Source organism: Sus scrofa, chromosome 5 (genome assembly GCF_000003025.6).
Source record: "Sus scrofa isolate TJ Tabasco breed Duroc chromosome 5, Sscrofa11.1, whole genome shotgun sequence".
Lineage (NCBI taxonomy): Eukaryota > Metazoa > Chordata > Mammalia > Artiodactyla > Suidae > Sus > Sus scrofa.
This window is the reverse complement of record NC_010447.5, coordinates 65,454,993-65,473,725: the sequence shown is the minus strand read 5'-3', so window position 1 is coordinate 65,473,725 and position 18,733 is coordinate 65,454,993. Positions and strand designations below refer to the sequence as shown.

General features: G+C 52.5%; 1 long non-coding RNA gene across 4 annotated transcripts; it reads left to right on the top strand.

The window, feature by feature from the left end:
- On the top strand, positions 1,550 to 15,926 carry LOC100524923. Of its 4 annotated transcripts, XR_001303564.2 has the most exons (5): positions 1,550 to 7,096; positions 9,671 to 9,751; positions 10,752 to 10,826; positions 11,974 to 12,087; positions 13,351 to 15,926. It is a non-coding gene; the product is annotated as an uncharacterized LOC100524923 (long non-coding RNA). The 4 variants fall into 4 exon arrangements; XR_002344128.1 differs by having other exon boundaries at positions 1,550 to 6,253; positions 6,909 to 10,826; XR_002344129.1 differs by having other exon boundaries at positions 1,550 to 10,826; positions 13,489 to 15,926.

The following is an 18,733-nucleotide window of genomic DNA, read 5'->3' as shown; positions in this document are numbered from 1 at the left end:
TCTTCATCGGCAAACTTGGAATAATTCCCACCTCCTGAAGGACCTTGAAGATCATCTGAGATGAGGCATATTTCCAAGCCCCCAGGACAGCCTGGCCATGACTGACCTTTATCCCAAACATAGCCTTGGGCAACCCCCCACCCCCAGATCCCCTTCCCCCCCAACTCCTCAGATCTGCTTCTTCCTGTCAGCAGTTTCCTGGCCTCTTCACTTCAGGGAGAGGGTGCGGGAAGGCGCACCCCCAAGCTTGTCTCCCCAGAAGGTGGCCTGGTTCAGAACACAGAGAGGCTGGGAGCCCTTAATCTGGGGATCCCCACAGCAGAGGCAGCAGAGGACCTGAGCTCCTGTTTCACCCTTCACAACCAGAGAGAGGCCACAGGCCTTTCTCCACCTGGCACCTCTGAGTTAGAAGGGATCTTGGCAGAGCCCTGATCTGGTCTGTTCCCGCCTGGTTGCCTGAGGTGCCTTTGGCGAGGGAGCCGAGCCGACCCCTTTGGCGGAATCCATGGGATGCACCTGCCCTCTAGTGGTGAGAGAGGGAAAGACATGGACAGCCTGGGCTCAGCCTGCTTGTCTGCGGCCAGACCTCAGTTACTGCGGGTGACCGTGTGCGGTCACCTGGACACTCGGCAGCCCCACCGCAGCCCAAACTAACTGACACATGGAGGTCATTCCCTGGATACACTCCAGGCCCCAGATGTGCGGTTTCATTCATCTATTCATTTGTTGATTCAGCAAGTATCCACCGAGTGTCTGCAACGTGTGTGTGATGGGGTGGGTTCTAGGCAGCAGGGTCTCAACAGCGATCAACTGGCAAGTCCACCCACTCACAGGGTTTCCATTCTAATGAGTGTGGTGTTTGTCGGGCATGGGTGGGGGTCTTCTCAACCTCCTCTGTCTTAGAATCAAGACATCCGAGGACACCAGCCAGGTGGGGGTGTTCACCAAAGCATCCTCTTCCTGGTGTCTCAGTACGTACCTGGACCTCTTTTATGGTGGCTTTTAATAATGTGCAATTCAGAAGTTTTAGAATATTCAGAGCTATGTGATCATCGCCACTATCTCATTCTAGAGCATTTCATCACCCCCGAAAGAAACCCCACACCCAATAGGAGTTAATCTGTCTCTCAGCCCTTGGAAACCACTAGTCTTCTTTCCAGATCTGCCTATTCTGGGCATTTCATATAAGTGGAATTATTTTTGGCCTTTTACATATCATAATGTCTTCAGGGTTCGTCTATGCTGTAGACTCAATTAGAATATCATTTTTTAAATTAAATTAATTTTTTTTTTTTTTTTTTTTTTGCTTTTTAGGGCTGCACTCATGGCATATAGAGGTTCCTGGGCTTGGTGTTGAATTGGAGCTACAGCTGCTGGCCTAGCAACGCAGGATTTGAGCTGCATCTGCAACCTACACCACAGCTCACGGCAATGCCAGGTCCTTAACCCAATGAGCAAGGCTGGGGATCGAACCCACAACCTCATGGTTCCTAGTTGGATTCGTTTCCACTGAGCCACAATGGGAACTCTTAGAATATCATTTTTTAAATTGAGATATACCTGATGTACCGTATTTTATGTTTCAGGTATACAACATAGTGAGTCACAGTTTTAAAGTTTATATTCCATTTTGTAGTTATTATAAAATATTGGCTATATTCCCTGTGCTGAACAATATGTCCTTACGGCTCATTTTATCCATGGTAGTCTGTCTCCTAATCCCCTCCCCTAATCTTGCCCCCCCTTCCCTCTCCCCACTGCTAACCACTAGTTTGCTCTCTATATCTGAGTCAGTTTTGTTTGTATGTTCACGGATTTGTTTTAACTTTTAGATTCCATGTGTAAGTGATTGCATACAGTATTTATCTTCCTCTGCCTGACTTACTTCACTAAACAAACCACCCTCTACATCTACCCATGTTGCTGCAAATGGCAAGTTTTCATCTTTTTGTGGCGGAATACTTTATGTCGAGTGTGTCTGTGCACCCAGATCTTATCCAAGCATCTGTGGATGGACACTTAGGGCGTGTCCATATCCTGGCATTGTAAATACTGTGGCTGTGAACTTCAGGATACACGTGTCTTTTCAAATTAGTGTGTTCGTTTTCTTCAGATAGATACGCAGGAGTGGAACTGCGGCATCCTACGGCAGTTCTGTTTTGAGTTTTTTGAGGAAGTGCTTCATTCCTTTTCACCCATTGTGGAAGATGGACCACCTTTCATTTATCTATTCACCCGCAGACGCACCCAGGGAGGATTTTAGTATCAGCCTGAGCTGAACTTGAAAAGAATAGACAAGGAATAACATTCTCTATCTCCCGATCCGGTCACTATTTGGTACCTGGGCCAGAAGAGTAGGCACCGCTCTGAGCCTCCTAATTCGTGCTGAACTTGGTCAGCCTGGGCCCTTGCTCAGTGATGCTCAGATTTGTCATGTAATTGTCACAGCCCATGCCTTTGTCATAATTTTCTTCATAGTCATAAAATGCTAGAAGAAAGCTCGTGACGGTTATAAGGAGGGATGTTCATTTTAGGTAGTGAGGCATAGTTCTGTGTGGGGCTGTTATTGGGGGAATGTTGTTAGAGGTGAAGAATCTGGGTAGAATGCTTCTGATTAGGAGACATTTGATGGAATTAATTAAAAATGTGACAGGAGTTCCCGTCGTCATGGTACAGTGGTTAACCTATCCGACCAGGAACCATGAGGTTGCGGGTTCGATCCCTGCCCTTGCTCAGTGGGTTAAGGATCCGGCATTGCCGTGAGCTGTGGTGTAGGTCACAGACGCGGCTCAGATCCCGCGTTGCTGTGGCTCTGGTGTAGGCAGGGGGCTACAGGTCCGATTTGACCCCTAGCCTGGGAACCTCCATATGCTGCGGGAGCGGCCCTAGAAAAAGGCAAAAAGACAAAAAAAAAAAAAAGTGACAAAATCAGGGATTGAGGAAGATTACTGGGGAGGCCTGCAAAGATGAGATGCGCAGGGAGGCAGAAATGGGGTGTGATGGACTCTGGCGCTTCCTTCTGCTAATGGAAGAGAAATGTCAAGGTCACCCAGGACATCCTTATGCGAGGGCTAAACCTGACCTCTGTCTGCAGCGCTGACCATGAAGCCATAAAACCACAGGCTGAAAAGAGCTCTTGTTCCGGGAGGTGGGAGAGAGCCCCAGCGTGGTTTCAACATCGTCTCCTAGTTCTCCCTGAAGCTCTGTTGAGAAGCACATACCGCCCTCCTTCCTGGAATGTGCGTGACTGGTCGCTGCCCTGGCACAGCCATCTGCCAAATCCTGTTGTTCAGGAAGTGAATGATGCCCTTGTCCTCGTTGGTAATGGCCCGTGTTGTACAAAGGCCCTTTGCTGCATGTGGGGGGCGGGCAGGGGTGCCCTGTCCAGGCACCTGTGAGCCACACTGACAATGAGCTCTCTCAGCCCAGCCAGGGTGGGAGCCCTGGGGTGCAGCCTGTCCCTGCTCATCCAGTGCTGCCTCCAAGCAGGAGCATCCAGGGACAAAGCCACAAAGAGGCCAGGAAGCAGAGGAGCAGGGGCTGTGTCCTCTGCAGGCAGGGGGGGGGGCGGGCAGAGGGGCTGTGCTGACACATCAGGCTTCCTTAGATTTGGGCAGGGCTTGCCAGCTGTCGGACAGGCACCTCCATCCACACAGGGGCATCCTCCCTGCTCCGGACCCCCCCCCGCACCAGCATTCCTTCCACCACACTTTCATCCCCGCCCTCCCCGTTCCTGGTGGTGGCTGTCCAGTTGAGCCCTGCTTTCCTCTGATCCCCTCGTCCTTGCACTTGAGTTTCTCAAGGAGAGGAAGGGAGAGTGAGAGAAAGGAAAGCAAACAGAAACGGGTGTAGTTGGGGCCAGGAGGGCTGATGAAGGCAAATACAGACAAAAATGTGGAAATTTCCTGGGGGTATGTTGTCATCAGCACACATGTGTGGGCAGACTGCCTGGGATTGAGTCCTGGCCTTGCTATTTAGGAGCTGTGTGATCCAGGATAAGTTGCTTAACCTCTCTGTGCCTCAGTTTCCTCAGTAAAAACGGTGGTTGATAGTACATAGCTCCTGGGTTGTGAGGGTGACATTAGTTAGTGTGTATTTGGTTTTAGAACAGAGGGTGGCTCACATCAATGACCTAACATGGTAGCTGTTTTGTGCCAGTGTTTGTGTACTATTCTCACGATGGTACCCACACAAGTCCCAGCTGTCACCCACACAAGCCCCGGCTCTCTGCCCTGAGCAGGCATCCTGCTCACCTCACAGCCCCAGAGACTGCTTTGTTCCCTGTTAAGGGACAGCCAGGACCCTGGGAGGCTGGGGGTAATAACTGGGTGAGGGGTTTATACCCTCTGTTGTTTTGCTTGGGGCAGAAGGAATTGATGACATCCAGTCATGACCTGATTTTATGGTTCTGAGATGGTGGGAGACAAGCTCCATGACCTATAAACCCAGAGGGCACTTGACAAAGGGGTGAGCATCGTAGGAGGCCAGCGGGCTCCTTCCTCCAGACATATCTGTGCTGAGCTCAGAGAAAGGGGCTCTGGAATGGGGTGTGTCCTGGCCCAGAGTCACAGTCCCGTTCTCTGGACCCCACCTGCCGCCTGGGGATTAGGTGCCGGCTCAGTGTTTTGGGTCCCACACAGGGGACTTTCCAAGGGTCTCCTGTAACAAGCGCCAGGCCATCCACCGGTAAGGGGTGATGTCGTGAAGCCCCGCAGAGGGCGACCACAGCCTTCAGCTCTGTACTTAACCTCCTGCCATCAGCCTGGTAGACACAGGACAGGGTCCCTTCCCCAGGGCGAGTTTACATTGACTCTGCAGGGCCAGCCTCACAAGCTGGCCGCCGTGGTACCTCCTGTTGGGAGGGGGGAGGGATGAGGAGGAGGCTTTGTGGCTGAGGAGGGACCGGCGCTAAAGGAGGAAGACGAAGGTGGAGGATGGGGAGTGGGTGTGATTGTCCAGACCGGGTGACAAGACCAGATTAGGGCGATGGCAGAAGCGGCGCCTTGGGCTATGACGGGGAGGGTCCAACTGCACTCAGGACAGCCTTGAAGTCCCGGCTGAACCACCGGCCTGACTCTAGAGGAAATGCGTGGACTTAGGTGGGAAGGCACACAGACTCGTCCTCCAGCTACAGCCCAGCTGGGACACTTTCCCGGGTGGAGAGAGAGGGCGGGGGCAGCTCAGACAAGTGAAGAGACAGAACCAAGCCTGTCCCGCCGGCCCGGTCGCTAAACCAAATACTCGCGATGGGGATGATTGGTTAGGTTCTCTAGTTCTTCTAGTCTCCTAATCCTCGGGGCTCGGGCACGGATAATCCAGGGCTACGTACACATGAGTCTTCACAAGGCTGCACAAGATCACAGTCTTGTCAGGAGGAGAAACTGAGGCTCTGGTTTAGGAGCTGCCCTCGAATCACCATGGAGCAGGACTGAGCGTGGGCTGCCCGCCCCTCCGCCCAGCCACCCGGCTTCTAAATCTGGGTCTTTTCCCGCGTCTGATCCAGAGAGGAGGGAAGGATGTACCAAGACAGGGTCTTTGGACAGACAGCCGTTTCAATAGCTCCTCCTTAGAGCTGGGGTGGGAATGCCTCTCCCCCCACATGCCTTCAGCCTATTGGTGAGCGGGGAGCTGGAGCAAGTGTGAGGATGTAGCCGGTTTAGAAGGAAATAGCTTAATCCTTGCGTGGGATGGAGGAGGCAGGAAGGAGGGAGATGTGAACCTGAGACCCGGGGCGTGTGACTGCGCCGTGGAAGCCTAAGGGTGTGATGACCCTGCTGCCTGCCTCTCTCAGGGGGATCGCCTTTGCTAACTGTGGGGGGCAGGGCGTAGGGCCCTAATGGGGGACAGGGCCTCCCGGTGGGGGCTGACCCCTCTGACTTTGTCCCCCCACTCGGAAGCCACCACCCTTGTCGTTTGCCCTCTGAGAGTCCTCCTCCCTTGGGCCGCCCCCTGCCCTCTGTCCCTGGGGCCGTGACATTGGCAGGGTGCCCAGCGGGGCAAAGACGGCAGCTGCAGGTCCTAGTCCCCAGTACGTGTGTGAGTGTGAATGCGAGTGGGTTGGGATGGGGGAGCGGCGGGGCTGGGATCATCCGCAGATCAGAGCTCGGGAGTAGAGAGCTTCTAGCGGGTGGGGCCGCCCTACACGCTGGAGCCCGAGGACCTGCCCCTGGGACCACCACCAGCCTCAACACCCCTGGAGGCCAGAGCACGTCGGACAGGCACTGACCAGAGGAGCCTGGGAGGAGCTGTGGGGGTGAGTCAAACTTGGGACGGACTGGGTGTGGCTGGGCTGGGCGAGATGGGGAGAAGCCAGGGATGGAAAAGAGCTGCAGGTGGAGCAAGAAGAGGAGGGAAACGGGAGAGCATCCTGCCTCAGCCCTTGTTGCTGCACAGTAGCCTCGCCCCTTTCCCGGGCCCTGCCACCAGGGGGCGCTGCGGGGGGGGCTGCCAAGCAGAGCCGCAAAGGTGTGAGATGGAGGCAGAGTTACGGCCTTGTGGGCCCCAAAGGGGACGGTGGATGGTCACCCCGTGTCCAGCGGCAGGACAGTGGGGCTCCCAGCCCAGGGTCCGGGTTCCTAGACCCTCCGCTCCTGCTGTCGGGGAGGGAGGAGCAGGCAGAGGGAGCTGATCTGCCCAAGACCGCAGTGTGGCCTTTACCCCTGGGTGCCCACCATGGCCCAGGCCCTGGAGAAGCTCTGGAATAAATACCTGTAGGCCTTAGAAAAGGGAGGTAGGAGGTGGTGTCACCTGATAGTGGCTTTCCTTTGTCTATTCCACCAGACAGATGCCCGTCGTTTGGAGCAAGAGGAGATGGTGACCAGCAGAGCCCCGGGAGCTGCCAGGGAGGGCTGGGTGGCAGGTGGGCCTGGTGGCCAGCTCCACTGCCCCCTTTCTTCTTGCTTTGCCAGACCTGAGGACCCATTCCTGGTTCCTGGTACGCTCGCTGCTGCCTGTCACCCTCCTCTGGGCCTTCGACCTCCTCCTGGTGGTGGAGGGCCCCCGTCTCATGTCCCATGAGGAGCCTTTGAGGCTGGCAGGACCCCTGGCTGCCTACAACCTGGGCCTGATGGTTCTCTCGGGGCACATGTTCTATGAGGTAAGGGCCCTGCAGAGTCCTAGGCTCTCTTTTTTTGGGGGGGGGTGACAGGGGATAAATAAAACCATAATCTTGCTATGCAGAAAAGCTTTGATGAGGACCCATGGGGACCAGAGGCCAGGCCATTTTGGGCTGCACTGTCTTCCTGGTGGAGACAGAAACCCCCGTCCCCTCACTCCCATTCTCCTTTTCCTTTAATGAAGAAATAAGGGTCAGTGGCAAGCGAGAACGGAGTCCATTCTCCACCTCACACCTAAAAGAACCCTCCACCCCCTCCTGGTTCTGCCTGGCCCAGTTTTCTGAGCCCTAAACCCAGTGATCTTTCCAGAAGCCTTGCTTGCAGCCAACAGTCCATCAGCCGGTGTGCACTGGGCATGCGCCTTGTGCCAGGCGGGCCGAATCCACAGGATGACCGCTGGGTAAGGCACCCCGCCCTCCAGGTGCCCACGATCTAGGGGGAGATAGATGGCGGAAACAGGAGGTTAGGAGAGGTGAGAGGAGGGGACAGGGCAGGCAGGAGAGGCAGGGCCCCAGCTGGGGTGTCAGGAAAGCCCCCCAGAGAAAGTGGTTCCGGTGGCCGGTGTGTAAAGTGGTCATTGTGGCGGCGCAGGGCCTACACCCTTTGTGAAGATCTGCTCATGTCGTCCTCTGTCACGGTCGTGAGGCACAGGGCAGGTAGGTACCTTGGCAGGTGGCAGAGCGCCCTGGCCTCAGATCTCACCTCCATCCCGCCCGGCTCGGTGCCGCAGGAACCAGCAGGTGGTCCAGCCTGAGGAAGCAGGTCCTGACAGCTAAGTCCCCTTCACCGCCTCTCCCTTAGTGGCCTGCCTCCCTTCCTCCTGCTGCACTGCTGATGGAATGATCCACGTGCCATAAGAGGCACGCCACTGTCCCCTGCCACCTTGCCGGCTTCCCAGCCAGCGGGCTGAGTCCTTCCTCCGCTGGGTGTCCAGGGCCTCCCGGGTCCCCTCTGGCCTCACCCCTCCTTCCAGCCTCACTTGCTACACTCCCTGAGGTCGCCCTGTTCCCCTGCCTCTCAGCCCTGCTGGGTAAGGCCCCAGGCCCTGGCACATGACTGGTTTTCTGCCTGGAATGCCCTCCTCTTCTGGTGCCCTGACAAATCCCCACATGTCCCATAGCCTCTGGCCTTTGTCACCCCTCACGAAGATTCCCTGACTCCCCCAGGCTGGATTATTTGTCCCCTCCTTTGCTTTTCATCTCTGCTCTCCCTGGTGCAGGGGGTGGCCCCACCAACCTGCCAGCTCTAAATGTACGAGTCGTCTCCCAGTGCAGCGATGTCCCTTGAAATCAGCCGGGGGGGAGGAATGGGCGCACACGGCCTTCAGCCCCCTGCCCCCTGGAGCCTGTGAAACCTTTACCAGCAATACCCAGATTCTAGGCTCCCCTGTTTTGCAACGGGCCTGTGTCTGCTCCAGATGGTGAGGGTGTCAAAGGCAGGGCTGTCCCTTACTGCTCTTTGTAAAGACGGGCCCCCATCATGCCTGCTACCTTGTGAGGACATGCCCCACAGAACGTGTCATTTTTTTCTTTTTTCTGTGTGTTCTTCTTTTTGCCTTTTCTTGAGCCACTCCCATGGCATATGGAGGTTCCCAGGCTAGGGGTCTAATCAGAGCTGTAGCCACTGACCTATGCCACAGCCACGCGGGATCCGAGCCGCGTCTGCGACCCACACCACAGCTCACAGCAACGCCAGATCCTTAACCCACTGACCAAGGCCAGGGATCGAACCTGCAACCTCATGGGTCCTGGTTGGATTCATTAACCACTGCGCCACGACGGGAACTCCCAGAACGCATCATTTAACTGTGGTCCCAGATGACCCCGAGGCCACCATGATCCTTTGAAAGTCTGACGTGCCCATGTCAGCTTCCTGCCCAGAAGCCCTTGGTAGCTGCCTTTGCCAAGAGTGCATAGAGTCCCTCCTGGTGGGATTTTTCTCTGTTTTATCAAGGTGGCTCCGGGCTCAGAGCAGGGTCCAGCATGGAAAGATGCTTAGAACCAGTCAGTGCTTCATTGTCAAGGGAATAAATGAATGATAAAATTCAAGCTCCTTAAAACAGCCTTCAAGAGCCCTCATTCATCGATTCCGCTCTTTCTCTGTGTCTGGGGCTGCCCCTCCCCTACTAGGAGCCTCCACTTGCAACTCCTGGAGTTAGGAGCTCCCTCCTCCTCCCCTCCGTGTACCCCCACCCATCATCGGAGAGGCTCTCAGCTTCTTGGGGCCGTGCTGATGTGTGCAGATCTTCCTGTCCCCTCCTGACGTCGGGTCCCATACATTGTAGGGCCCCAGGGCGGGTTTGTGGTCCATATTTGCCCACATACAAAACACTGGAGACCAGCAAGATGCACACAAGCCCCAGCCGTTGCTCTGGCCACTCCCTGGGCTTTATCTGACTGGCAGTCATTCACCAAGTGTCACTGGGGTTGGGGAGGGATGGTTGGTGTCCAGAACGTGATGGGAGGAGGCCACTGCCTCCAGGGCTTCATTCAGGTCCCACCAGGGTGGGGGTGGGGCGGGCATCACCACTTGATCTTCTGTTCTCTTCCTCCTAGTTCATGGCCACCTCGCTCCTGGCCAGCTACAGCTGCTTCTGCCAGCCGGTGAACTACAGCTGGAGTGAGCTGGGGTTAAGGGTATGACAAGGAGTGGGAGGGTTGGGCCTGGAGAGAAGGGTCATAGGATGCATTTCAAAAAAAACCAGAGCTCTATCCAGGTGTCACCATTCAAGACTTCGATGGGAGGCCGTGATCGGTTCAGTACAGGTTCAGAAGATCTCACTGTGACTCTCAGCCCTGCCAGTTCCTTGCTGTGTGATCATGGGTTGCTTACTTACCTTATACAGACCTCAATTTTCTTATCTATAAAATGGGAGAGTACTGCCTACTTTATAAAAAGAAACAATAGGAAGAAAATGTTTGAAAGTAGTTTGCCCTGGGCCTGGCACACGCAAAGTGGTAGCTAAGTGGTAGATATCGGTTGTTTTTATCTGTTCTCTCTTTCAACTGGAAGCAGAACAAAAGGCTTCCTTGCAGCACAAAAAAATCAAGCTGAGGCTCAGCAAGTCACCAGGCAGTGATGTGGGTATTGAATCAAGGATCATTGAACAGCGGGCTCAAGTCTTGCTGCTCAAAGTATGGTCCACAGACCAGCGGCGTGAGCATCTCCTGGGGGCTTGTTGGAAAAGTGGAACCTCATGTTTCACCCCAGGCACGCTGGTTGGGAACCTGCTTTTCAACAAAAACCCTCAGGTGATCCATGTGCTGGTCAAGTCATGGCTCCAGGAGTTCCCTGGTGGCCTAGCAGTTAAGGATCTAGTGTTGTCACTACTGTGGCTTGAGTCACTGCTATGGCTTGGGTTCAATCCCTGGTACCGGTACTTCTGCATCCTGCGGGTACAGCCAAAAAAGAAAAAAGGCCTGGCTCCAGTTTGGAGAATCCTTCTGTTATCATTCCGAGCAGCTTCTCCCACTATATCCTATGCTAATGGGCATTTTTTTTGCAGACAGGTAGGCACTGTGGGAGCAGGGGCTGCAGAGGGACAGTGAGGATTGGGGCTGAAGTCAGTGTTGCCAGGGCCAGGGGTACCACCAGCAGGGTAGCAGTCTGACTGCAATTCCCATCTCTTCCCAGCAGATGGCGAGCGTGTGCTGATGGTGCTTCTCAAAGGCCATTGAATTACTGGTCGCAGGGAGTAATTCACAGTGGGTGGTGAGTCCATTCCTTGGAATTAACCATCAGCTGTGTCTAGGATGGTTCTTTCTTTATTTATTTTTTATTTTATTATTTATTTATTTATTTAGGTCTTTTTGCTATTTCTTGGGCCGCTCCCGCGGCATATGGAGGTTCCCAGGCTAGGGGTCCAATCGGAGCTGTAGCCACCGGCCTACGCCAGAGCCACAGCAACGCAGGATCCGAGCCGTGTCTGCAACCTACACCACAGCTCACAGCAACGCCGGATCGTTAACCCACTGAGCAAGCGCAGGGACCGAACCCACAACCTCATGGTTCCTAGTCAGATTCGTTTACCACTGCGCCACAACGGGAACTCCCTAGGATGGTTCTGAAGGTGCTTTGTGCATAGGCTTCCCTCCAGTGTCCTTATGGCCTCACCTGGGGCTGATGTTAGAGCCAATGCTTAGTCCCCGGACCCGGAGGAAGAAGGATGCTCCCTGAGGAAGCATTTACAACCAGGTTCCAGGTCAAGTGAAAATGGGAAGATAAATACATTTTAAAAGCCTGACATATGTGGCAAAGGTCATTAAACAGCAAAAGCCATCTTTAAGTGCTTTGAGGAACAAGAAGCCCTGCTTGTGAATCTGGAAGGCTTGTAGGACTGCGTGAGCTGGGGTGAGGTCATGGTTTTGAGGGTGAAATGAATCTTGCCAAAATGGAGTCTGAGCGGAGAACCTTTGGGACTTTGTCTTACCACTGTCTGGGTCCTGGGCTGGGTGTTCGACACCCGAGTTTACTCCCCAGTGCCTTGAGGGGTGGGAGGTAATATTGGAAAGAGCCCAGGCTCTGAAGCCAGGCTGTGTTCAAATCCTAGATGGGCTTCCTAGTACTTGCAGAACCTGGAACAAATTACCTCAACTCTGGACCTCAGTTTTGCCATCTGTAAAATGGAGATAAGCATAAACCACAGAACATTATGTGTGTTTATATGATGTTTCATACATCCAATATACCTGGCCCACAGTAGGGGCTGTACAGGCATTTGACTGGTGTCATTTCCCTTGAGTTTTAGCCTCTCTTCCAGCAAAACAGTCAGAATCACCCTGCCCTTGGTCATTGAGGCCCCAGGAGATGAGTCTGGAGAAACCATGGCCCCAGAGTTAATTCTTTTCTTTCCTCCCAGGTCATCTTCCTATCACGAAAGGAGTCAGAGCAAATGAGCTTCCTGCACGTCTACCACCACAGCACCATGCTCTTCAGATAGTGGGCTGGGGTCAAATATGTGCCAGGGGTCAAGGTGAGTCAGGGGCTTGGGCAGCCTTGGCCCAGGACTGGTGGTGAGGCCTCTCTCTGCTGGGGTGAGTGCCAGCTTGGGAGGGCTGCATCCCTGTAGTTTCAGGCTTTGGCTCTCAGGTTCCCCTTCCCTGTGGCTATGACTCCTGGCCTCTGCTCCCATTTTCCCTCTGTTGCTCCATGGCATCCCCACCCCACCCCTCCCTGGTGTGGGGGAACAGGCTGCTAGGGGATGCTCATGGCCCTCAGGCAAGAGAGAGGGGTGTAAGAATCTTTCCTTGGCATCCTCTTAACCCCATGACCTTGGATGACTCATGCTGGATCTCCTCATGATAGGACCTCCCAGGGGGCTTTGTGGGCTGTGCAGAGATGCACCTGCAGCTCGGAGGACTGAAACATGAAAGAGACAGCCCAGAGAACACTCAGCTCTGCTCCACTTACTTCTCTTCTCTCCCTACCCCACTCTGCAGCCTTCTTTGTCAGGATGCTGAATTCTTTGGTCCATGTCTTTATGTACCTGTACTATGGACTGGCCAGTCTGGGGGCCCACCTGCAGCCCTACCTGTGCTAGAAGCAACTCTTACCATCCTGCAGCTGGTGAGATAGACCTTCTGGTACCAAGGGCCACAGCTGAGCCCAGGCTTCTATTCTTGGCTGCACCAGTGACGAGTTATCTGTCCTTCTCATCACTGGATCTTCCTTAGTCTCTCAACTTGCAAGGGTCTCAGTCACCAGCTCACCAGATCCTAGAACTAACCCAGACTCCCTGATGAGATGTGGGCCCAGAGCAAGTGACTAACATGCTTCAGGCCTTTTATCTTCAGTGAAATGAGGCGGCTGGGCTAGATGACCTTGGAGGGCTAATGGCCTGTGTGTCTGTGGTCACCAATCTACCCCCAGGGGCCTGGGGACCCTGTGGTTTGGGGAGTACCAATACCAGGTGGTGGTGACAACCTGAGCTGTCCTTCTTGGGGCTCAGGATGAGTTGAGGTCATCGTCAGTGTCAACCAACACGACATGGCTGGGTGGGGGCAACCTGGGGACCAGACCAGGAAGAGGATCAGGAAGTTTCTTAGGATCATGGGTAGGAAAGCCTGGGGATGGTGCTTTACCAGGCTTCAAAATCCCTGTTCTTCCTGAGCCATGGGAGGTCCACCCCTGCTGATAGAGGGAATGACAAGAAAGTCAAGGGAGACTCCCTCCTGCCCTCAGCACTGCCCCTCACCTTCTCTTGTCTTCTCTTTCCTCTCATATTTCCTCTCCCTAGGGCCAATGTGTGACCATTGCTGCCTACTCCTCCTGCAGTCTCTTTGCCAAAGAGTGTCCGTTCCCTGGCAGGCTCAATGTGACCATTCTCCTGTTCACCCTCAGTCTCATCAGCCTTTCCCTTAACTTCTACCACCAGACATACCTGAGAGGCAAGTGGGAGAAGCTGACCTACAAGGTGGGGCCAAGGACTGAAACTAGCAGAGCCCTCCCCATGGAGAGTTTGGTGAAAGATGATACGGCCCACAGCCCACCCGTGCTGAGCAGATTCCTCTGGGCAAGTATTTCATCCTATGAGGAAAGGACAATAACAATTCTCGCCGCCTTCCCAGAGTTCAGGAGGACAGAACTGGACCCAGCTTCCTGAACGCACATCTCATGTGGATTCGTCACTATTTGCACACCTCCTTCCTCTACTAAACGTGAGTCCTTCTGAGGAGGGACTGAACTCTCAGTGGTCCCCACCCCTGGCACAGTATCTCAATAAATGTGCATTTAGACCCCTATATTCCCCCATGGGCAGTCAGGGCTGGGAGCAGGGCTGGGAGCATGGGGAAGGCAAGGCTGGTTTGATCTTCCCCTTGCAGGCAGAGAGGATGGCTGAGAATATCTAATCTAAGGAGTGTGGGTCTGTGTGATTTCTCTTGGGGCTATGCCAACAGTTCCCCTGCACATCTTTCTGTCTGTTCACTATTACCTAAGGTGCATTTACACAGTTGTATGATTCTGTGTGTATGGGGCAGCAGAAAGGGCTACTCATACATGTCCAAATACTTTGCTTTTGAATACACGTGTGTTTCCATTTATGATTTTCTCTGTTGGTGTTTTTTGTTTGTCTCTTCTGTAAATCTTGGAAAGTGCCATGCTAGCCAAATAAAAGCTGCTGGGATCATTAACACTTCTGTCCTGATGGGAAACATGGATTCCGTAAGAAATCTCTGCATATATGGTCCACTGAGAGCTTCCAAAGAGGGATGTGAGAAAAGGAGGGATGGGGTGTAATGAATGCCGCCATCCGCTTGCCAGAGGGGGAACTAGGGTCAACCAAAGGGAGCCAACCACAGAGTTGGCAGAAGCAAACCTCTGCTGGGCTGGTTAAGACCAGAACTGGATGGGTGTCCGGAATGCAGATTTCCAGGGAGCTGCCTCTATGCCTTTGAGCTGCTGCTCCTTCTCCTTTATAATCTCTCCCGTTAGCTCTTTCCCTCCAGTAGAGAAGTTCATATTTGGTGATGCCTCCACTGCCAAGAACCTTAAAGACCTGACAAAGGTTTCATAAGGTTATTTGGGGACTGTTTATCCATCAGGTGCTCTGGTTAATGAACTCAAGGCCAGGCGGGGCTGCATCCTGTGGACAGAATACTCAGAGAAAATTTCCTCCCAGCTACGCAGGATGCAAACACATCCCACACACTCTTCCACAGCAGGTTGAGTGCCTTTGCAGGTGGGGGCCTATTTTAAGGCAATCTTTAAACACACACACACACACTCAGAAGTGAGGTCTGTTCACTTGCTTAGCATCCAGAATAAGAGACGGCTTAGTCATCCCAGGGTTCAGAGCTGACACGTGTCCAGTCCTTTGTGGCTGCCTCTCCCTGATTTAAGTAGCACAAGAGGAAGCAAAATGTCCTGGGTCACGTCTCAATGAAACAAGATTTGGGTGGCAGGGAGAGCCTGGGGGAAGGCAATGTGGTGGGGAGGGTTTGGGGGGAAATTCTCAGTGCACTGAAGCTGTCCATCATTTTTTTTTTTTAAGTTGCACTTTGTTATAACAATGTGACCTGGTTCAGGGGTGCTGTGCAGGGGGCTCTTTCATGTGGAAAGAGTGTGTGAAATTATAAAACATAAAGTTATTTGAATTTGTCAACACACAGCCACATTCTTAATTAAGATGGTAGAAGTTTGGGAGTTCCCGTTGTGGCGCAGCGGAAATGAATCTGGCTAGGAACCATGAGGTTGCGAGTTCGGTCTCTGGCCTCGATCATGTCTGTAACAGCACTGGATTGGGTGTCTTGCGTGGCAATGATGGTCAACCTACCTTAGGATCTACAAACTGTGAAGAAAATGCTTTCTGTAGCTGAAAAGAGACTGGCCCTGAATCACCCTAGTGATGGAGCTGGGCTAGGTCTTGGCTTCCTGACTCCCCGACTGGGGCTCTGCCTCCTCCAGGACTGGGTCAAGGTGAAAGGCATTTATTCCCATAAACAGGGCCATTTAAGTATGCAAGTCCTGGAGCTACTCCTAGTGGGAAAGTTGGTATCGGGTATCTATATCTCCCCCTCCACCCTCAGCCCGCATCTTCTTCCTCACCCCTCTGCCAGACACACTGCCTCCCCAGTGATTGAATTCACCTTTTAGCTCACCGGGTGCCAAACCTCACATGGGATCAAGATGAAAAGAGAGGAAGAAGGAAGAGACGCAGAGGGAAAACAACGTTAAAAGTAGCTTACTTTTTCAAGGAAGAAGGAAAAGGAGTTCCCGCTATAGCTTAGCAGGTTAAGAACCCGACTGGTATCCATGAGAATGCAGGATCCATCCCTGGCCTCCCTCAGCGGGTGAAGGATCCAGGGTTGCTCTGAGCTGTGGTATAGGTTGCAGATGCGGCTCGGATGCAGCGTTGCTGTGGCTGTGGCATAGGCCAGCACCTGCAGCTCTGATTTGACCCCTAGCCTGGGAACTTCCCTATGCTCCAGCCCTAAAAACACAAAAACAAAAAAAACCCCAAAAAAACACTGGGCCCAAACACCAGATTGATTAATAACTGAAAGCTTCCCTAATCTTTGTCCCTGCTTCCAATGTAGGACCAATCACAGAAAGCTAAGTGTGCATTCTAACCACATAGGATTTCCGCTTGCATTAGTGTGTTCTCTAGGCCAAGAGCCCCCGACCAAGGCACACCTGAAGCTTTCTCTTTTACCACTCTCATGCTTTCCCACCTCTGTCTGCCTTCGAATCTCTGCCAAGACACAAACGATGGTGGCTAATAGCCTGCTATAGCCAGCTCTGAATACATAGCCTTTGCTTGTTCCCATTTGGTTGGGCTTTGTTTATTTCCACGTGGAGAAGTGTGCTGGGCTTGCACAGGCAGCAGCCTTAAGGTCAGAGGGTGGTATGGCCCGCCTACACCAGGGAGGGCCTGAGACAGCGCCCCTAGCTCCCCGTGGCTTTACACTAGCCCAGGAGTTAGGGTTGCTAGATAAGACGCAGGATTCCCACTATGCTTGAATTTCCCCTCCAAAAAAGCCAAGAAAAATTTTAGCAAAAATATGTCCCAAGCAGTATTTGGGGCATACCTATGCTAAAAAAGTATTCCTTGTTTATCTGAAATTCAAATATAACTGGTGTCCTATATTTTTATTTGCTAAATCTGGTCATCGTACAGGAGGGCAACTAAAACTTCCCATGCCCCACTCCCAGAAGGGGAAACAAAAAGTTAAGAAAGAGAAGAGCATCTTGGTGGGGCTACAGAGAGTTTTAGAGCTAACAGGAGGGGGACACATCAGAGATGACACGGGAAACCTCCCAAGATTTTGAATGGGGCTTCGGTAGCATCTCAAGGGATTTCTGGGGTGGAGCAGCGAGGCCAAGAACGACAACAGAAATGATTATTCTGGTGCTGGAATATGAGATGAAGACATATCTAGGTCTAGGGAGTTCCCATTGTGGCACAGTGGAAACGAATCTGACTCGTATCTGTGCGGACGTGGGTTCGATCCCCGGCCTCGCTCAGTGGGGTAAATATCCAGTGTTGCCGTGTGAGCTGTGATGTAGGTTGCAGACAAGGCTTGGATCCTGCGTGGCTGTGGCTGTGGCTGTGGCGTGGGCTGCGATTTGACCCCTAGCCTGGGAACTTCTATGTGTCACGTGTGTGTCTGTAAGCACTGCTCCCCCCATGCCCTCCCCACCCCGCTACTGTGAGCTTAACATCCAGCTGCAGAAAGAAAGAAACAGGATGGGAGAAATAGCCTGACTTTGATGGAAGTATCAACCTGAAACATCATTTTAGGACTTCTTGGGGAGTGTGTCGACATTGCCAGATTTAACGGGTTTTCCTGGAAGTGACGAGATGAATTTTCTGCTGTTAGAATGAAGCCTCAATATTAAAAATATTCTGAATCTGGTTATAGAAAACTGTAAGGAATTAACATTTTGCACATGTGAATTCATTGTCTGTGAGGCTTTGAAAAATTCATACTTACTGTATATATGGGCTTCATGTCTATTGAAGCACCAATTGGAGATACAGGGCACTTTTGGAAAATGAAACCTCCCCGTCTCCATCCTCCAGCCCTCGCTCGCCAATCTGGCAATTTCCCCAGGGAGTCGTTTTCTCCGGAGAGAAATGTTGCATCTCACTTTATTTGGTCTGTATTTGGAAAACAGTTGTATTTTCATCTTCCATACACCAGATAACATTATTGCATTGCATATATTTTTCCACCTTCATGCTCATCTCCTATCCCTTAACGTTGACACCCTTCCCTAGACTCCTCCTGGGTAGAATCACTGACTTAAAAGCTCCTTTGAGTTCTCGTCATGGTTCAGGGTTAACAAATCCGACTAGTATCCATGAGGATGTGGGTTCGATTCCTGGCCTCGCTCAGTGGGTTAAGGATCTGGTGTTGCTATGGCTGTGGCATAGGCCGGTAGCTGCAGCTCCGATTCAATGACTCCGAAGGCTCAGAACCTGCATATGCTGCAAGAAGTGTGGCCCTAAGAAGCCAAAAAAAAAAAAAAAGCTCTGTCATGATGGAGGTGCTGGTGATGAAGGCCACGGTGACAACAGAGCTGCCCTTGACTGAGGGCCTCCTGCATCCCACTTCCTTTTTGGATGATCGATCTGGGTAACAACACTGCACACCATGTATTACTCTCCCCATTTTAGAAATGAGAGAAGGGAGGCTTGGAGAGATTCAGAGACTCGCTCAGGGTTGCACAGAGAGTAAGAGGTAGAGTGGGATTTAAATCCAGATTTGTCTAATTCCAAAGCCTGCGACTTTCCCACACTGCCTCCCTGCCCAGCCACCACATTTCCTTAATTCATGAGAAATTCCTGCGTCCTTTGGTTGGCTCTAATTATAGTCCTTCCAAAAAGGAATGTGCTGGGCTCTCGTCCTGGCAGGGACGGCACCTCACTGAGGATGCCAGGCGTCTTTAACATTTCATTTATTAATAAACACTTACATAATCCCGCTGTGTGCCAGACACCGATGTGGGTAGTTTACAAATATTAACGATGTTTACAACAATAAAGAGTTATAAAAATGCATACTAGTTAAGTGCCATTACTATTATTATTATTCATCTTACAGATAAGGACATTAAAGCACAGAGAAGTTAAATGCCTAGCCCAAGGTCACACAGCCAGTAAGTTGTGCAGAGAC